Source organism: Hyposmocoma kahamanoa, unplaced genomic scaffold (genome assembly GCF_003589595.1).
Source record: "Hyposmocoma kahamanoa isolate Upper Pololo Valley unplaced genomic scaffold, ASM358959v1 62, whole genome shotgun sequence".
NCBI classification, from domain to species: Eukaryota; Metazoa; Arthropoda; class Insecta; order Lepidoptera; family Cosmopterigidae; genus Hyposmocoma; species Hyposmocoma kahamanoa.
Window position 1 is genome coordinate 13119456 of NW_020653850.1, and position 5359 is coordinate 13124814.

At 33.8% G+C, this 5359-nt stretch overlaps 1 long non-coding RNA gene across 2 annotated transcripts; it reads left to right on the forward strand.

The window, feature by feature from the left end:
* The first annotated feature begins 231 nt into the window (after window positions 1-231).
* On the forward strand, window positions 232-5056 carry LOC113229834. Of its 2 annotated transcripts, none has more exons than XR_003310439.1 (5): window positions 232-286; window positions 3715-3911; window positions 3989-4120; window positions 4349-4487; window positions 4616-5056. It is a non-coding gene; the product is annotated as an uncharacterized LOC113229834 (long non-coding RNA). The 2 variants fall into 2 exon arrangements; XR_003310438.1 differs by lacking the exon at window positions 232-286 and adding an exon at window positions 3462-3635 and having other exon boundaries at window positions 4616-5055.
* The last annotated feature ends 303 nt before the right edge of the window (window positions 5057-5359 follow it).

A 5359-nucleotide genomic window follows, 5' to 3' on the forward strand; every position in this document is an offset into this window, starting at 1 on the left:
AGCATTTCTCTGTTCAAACAAAACTTGATCCAAAGTTTTATTTGTTTGCTCATCCAGGATGATTTTCAATATCATTAATTCGTAGATTTGTTTTTATTTTGGTACGGCTTCTCAATTTCGAAATATAAAACTGATGATAATCTGGTTTGAAGAAGCTAGATCTTGCCTTCTTATATGTTTCAGTTGACCCCTTGAACCGTACTCTCTTTTTATTTGGATCTGGCCCTCTTAAAGCTGTTTCCTCGTATGGCAATAATTCATTCCATCGCAAGCGTTCATTTTCTATGTGAGTTGCAATATCTGAATATTTATATAGAGAGTACACCATTACTTTTTTTACTTTTAACCTTTTTGGATCTTTGGAGTGATACTTCGATTTGTATATCTCTATGAGAATTGCAGCTTCGAATTGTAAAAGTTTTTTGAGAGCGCATCCACCATAAGGCCACACTTCACAACCATATGCCAGTATTGGCCTAACCAGTAACACGTAGAGTTGAAACTTGCCTATACTATTGAGATTTGAATCGGTAAGCACATGCCAGTGCCGTTGACACCATAACCGAGCACATCGGATACGACACGCTACCTCCTGGGTCATTTGCGAGGCATTAAGTCGAGGTATCCCTAATCTGGCCAAAGCTCTGGCCTCATCTTTCATCGCAATACTTGTTTGTTGTTTTTTGAATTATTCTTCTTCTTATAATTTATTGGCGGTGCCCTTTTTGAATTTCGCCAATATAGAGTTTTCAGCTTATTAATTTTAAAGCTTCTGCAGCTTCAACGCGTATTCTGAGAGTACCATGTGAGGAAAAGTTTAAGTCACCGATTTCATGGAGTTATTCCAGTGACAAAAGAAATGTACGTAATGTCATATTATGTCAATGGACCTTAGACTATTTCCTTTATTTTTTTCCATCCTTTAAGCAATGGACAGAAGTTAAAATTAGTAGGTAGGTATTTGACTTTTTTTCCATCCTTTAAGGTATTTGAATTCTATTTGTCGATCAATAGTGACGACAGCTGAATAATCTCAGTACAGAATATTTAAAAAATCGACCTCAAAAGTTCGTGGAATTACATCTATTTGCCAAGAGTTATTGAAATGGGTTACCGGAAAGCGCACAAAACCGGATTCACCCCTAGTTCGCCACTATACGGGACTTAACACAGGAGATAATAAAAATCGGTGCTCACTGCTTAAAGTATATTGAAAGAAAATGCCTTCAATTGGAGTATAGTAAAATCAACCATTAAATAATTGCTTATTTTAAAATTTAGGCACTATTTATAAAAAATAAGACAGTCTTCATGCTTGAACATGCCGCCGGCCGTTGAAAGCTTGCCTTTCAACCAGTAATACTTGCTTCAGGAATTACATTGACTTACAAATAAATGGACGACGGGTCTAATACAAAAACCACGAAAAAAATGTCCCAAGTCAACCTATTCGAAATTTAAATTGTAATGTCATCGCAGTATCGCGCTGTCAGTCGAACAAATGAAGACTAAAGCGGAGTTTGGCGCTCTGTATACGATTTTAGCGCCTTACAAGTGCGGACACATTTTAGCGCGGACCCGACCTCCATATAATTGTAAGTCAATGCTCACTGTCAATATTTTTGTCCAATTTAATTATAATACATGCGAATAATTCAATAATACATTTGGAAAAACATTTGTTTTGACATTTGATGTACTTCCCTTTGACAACGGTATCATGTCCCTCATGTACTGCGAAATGGACACGGTTGGCATTTAAGAGGGAGCAGAGGAAAAATGCTGAATCTTCGCTTTGATTTTAGAGGGGTATATCCACTTTAAAGTTAAAAATAAAATATTGTATGAGTAACTACACGATATATTCAAGCATAGACATTAATCAGAAACATAAAACAATAAAGTTTACTCGATAGATAAAAATCACGAAATGACCTCTAATTTTCACATTTTTTCGATTTATCCTCGAAATGCTACAGGTTATTAGGACAAAAATTAGATAATTAATTATATTTATGCATGATCGACAACTGTCCCTACGGATTTTTTTAAATCCCTTTAGTTTTAGAGTTATTCCGCTAAAACGAATTTGGGACTTTTAATGCGCAAAATTCAACATCTTCTGTCGCATGTCACGCGAACTTCAGGCATATATTTGTTTCACAAATTTGGGCGGAACCAACGTCAAAACTTTTTTGGCATGAGAGCTCTTAAGATGACGTTACGTATTTTCGATTCCCGTGTTTGACACATACCAATGTAATGCTATCTCTTTTAGCTTAAGACGACACGTAATAGTTAAACAAAGACAATAAACATGTTTATGTTTTCGACGTCGAAATGCATCATATACATATAACATCTGATTTATATATGTCAACGTAACATGTCCTTTAGTTTCCATAGTCTAAGCTATTACTAAAAATTTACCAGTTAAAATTGGTTAAGAGATAGATTCGTTTAAGAAAGCCAGTAACGTGAATACTAGAATCCGCAGAGACCTGAATAGACTTGTACTTGACAGTTAGTTAAAAGACGATATGTACTAAAATGTAGGTTAAAGGCGTACCTCTTAAAGTAATTTTTATGTTTTATTTAGAAAGTACAATTAACACTATGTAATGTTATATATCATTAAAGTAGGTGTAATTAAGTAATAATGCGCATGTCGCCAACAAACTGCACAGCAGTTTGGTGACTTTTACTATATAAGTTAGCAGTTGTAATCTTGAAAATAAATTTTAAAAAAGTTTAAAAATGTGTGTTGACATTTATAATAATATACCACTCGAGAATAAATTATTAGACTTGTGTTTGTTTATGTACTTTGGTTGCTGTAAACTAAAGAAACAAAAAAAAACAGTTTCAACATTCAAGCCATACATTTGCATATCGATAATGACTTATCGATAGATTATGGTACAACACTAAAGAAATCGCCATTTGTAACTTTCAAATTTTGGTTATATGCACGTTGATTCTGTACTTAGGGCAGCTCCTTTCTTTTAATTTTTTTCCATCCTCTAAGGTAATATCGTATCATGACGTGCTATTTGCCTTGCAAATGGCGGGCTCAGCTGTCAAAATAAGCAAATCAAACATAGTTACTCTGTGACCAACTTTTTTTTTTAAAGCGGGGTTTTATCACATTTTTTGAAGAAATTTCGTTTAATTTTCATTATATTTTTTATTTTCATTATTAATTGTTATCTGTTTGGGCTATATTGCCAATGTTCAATAATTAAATGTTTTTTGAATAGTTTAGTCCGAGTTTGCAATCTTTAAAGTAAGTATTATTGATACATTTAATAATTGATATAAATTAGGTAATCATAGTTGTATGAATGTAATTGCAGTTTTAAATTGCATTTTAATCATTTTATTGAACATTTCTCTAACAAGTAATGGCAGTATGAACTCTTTATTTTTTTTAATTAGGTGCCAATTTCAATAATAATTTAATTCTGAATCGTCGACGCTGCACACGGGAATTAAATAATCCATTTAATTTAGACGATGACGAGTTCATTAAATAATATCGACTGACCCCAGACATGACAGGTTCTCTGTGTGAAGAGCTTAAGACATTTTTAACGCAGCCAACAAAGTCGTCAGATTTGTCGGTAGAGACTAAGGTACCTAAGTATTTACCTAAGATTTATTTAAGAACTGTTGATATTGATTTGTTCATTTATCTGATTGCTCTGTCTTTAGGTTTTAACAGCTTTATCCTTTTACGCTCATGGTTCGTACCAGAGGCCTACGGGCGAGGTACGTGACTTGTGTATAGCACAGTCAACTGTATCAAATGTTCTTGGTCAAGTAACATCTGCAATAAATACTTCTTATATGCGAAATAAGAACATTAAATTCCCATTGTCGGCCGAACAACGCAGACGCAATAAATTGCAGTTCGTATTATTATTTATTATAACATTATTTTATTTAAGAAAATACGAGGAAAATAATAGTTGTTTTATAATTTCAGATTTTACAGCAAATTTGGAATGCCCGGTGTTATCGGCTGTAAAAACGGTACTCACATTGCCATTGTACGTCCAAAAGACCATGAGGAAAAGTTTTTTGTCGTAAAAATTATCGCTCGTTGAATGTACAACTAGTAAGTTGAGTTATTTTCAAATTTAACATATGCTAATCCAGTCACAGGTTAGGGTACGAATAGTCTGGAGGAAGAGTCCCCACATAACCCCTGAGTCTCCCTGGGCTCAGGGGTATCCATAAAGATTTCCCCCCCGTAAAAAAAAAGAAAGGTTAGGGTACGAATAGCAATAAGTTATTGTGAATCAAATGTGACTGTGACATGTTGTGATTATTTTATTCATTACAGATATGTAATGCAAACATGCAAATAATTAGCATTGATGCGAGACACGGAGGAGCTACTCATGATTCGTTTATTTGGTCCCATCATCCCCTATGTGCTTACCTAAATAACCTCAGCAGTAATGAAGGTCTATGGCTTCTAGGTAAGTAATAATTTATTTTAAATTACATATTATTTCATATTCTATTTCATTCATATTTTATTTAATATTTGAAAATTTACTCTGTTTCAATTTGGCAAGGTTATTTTTTTATCAGAATATATTTACAGGTGATTCTGGATATCCTCTTAGGAGAACTGTAATGACACCAATATTGAATGCACCAGAAGGTTTAGAAGAAGCATTTTATACAGATCGGCACGTGAAGACCCGGAATGTGATCGAGAGAACGATTGGTCTTCTGAAGACCCGTTTCCATTGCCTACTCGTACACAGAACATTTCACTATGAGCCACAAGCTGCAGGTTTAATTACAAACGCATGTGCAATATTACATAACATTTGTAATGAAACCAATGTTCCTGTTGAAGAACTGACACGAGAGGACACAAATAATGAAGCTGGAATGCAACCTAACATCATTGCGTATCGGGATGCAGTTGGTGTTGCAAACAGCGACTTGCAAGCAGGCATTGCAACATGAAGTAATCTTGTGCGACGCATAGGAGAACTCAGGCATCACGATTAGTAACAGTTGAATTAAAATGATTTAAATATCTTTATTATTATTATCTACCAATATTTAATCAATTGAAGCACTCACACCTATAATATTAATAAATGTATAGGCATTTTGGACAAATGCGTCCTATCCTAGTTAACATCTGGTGAGATCGTGGCTAAGTGTGTTTATTTTATATAGAAAACTACTTAATAACGAACAAATATGAATTGACAGCCGTCTCCACTAAATCAATTGAAGGTCCAAAGTCGCTTTAATAAGGAAAAAAAAACTATGTAAATAAAAAGATTGTGTAATTCAATTCAAACTTTAATTATTATTATACAAAATT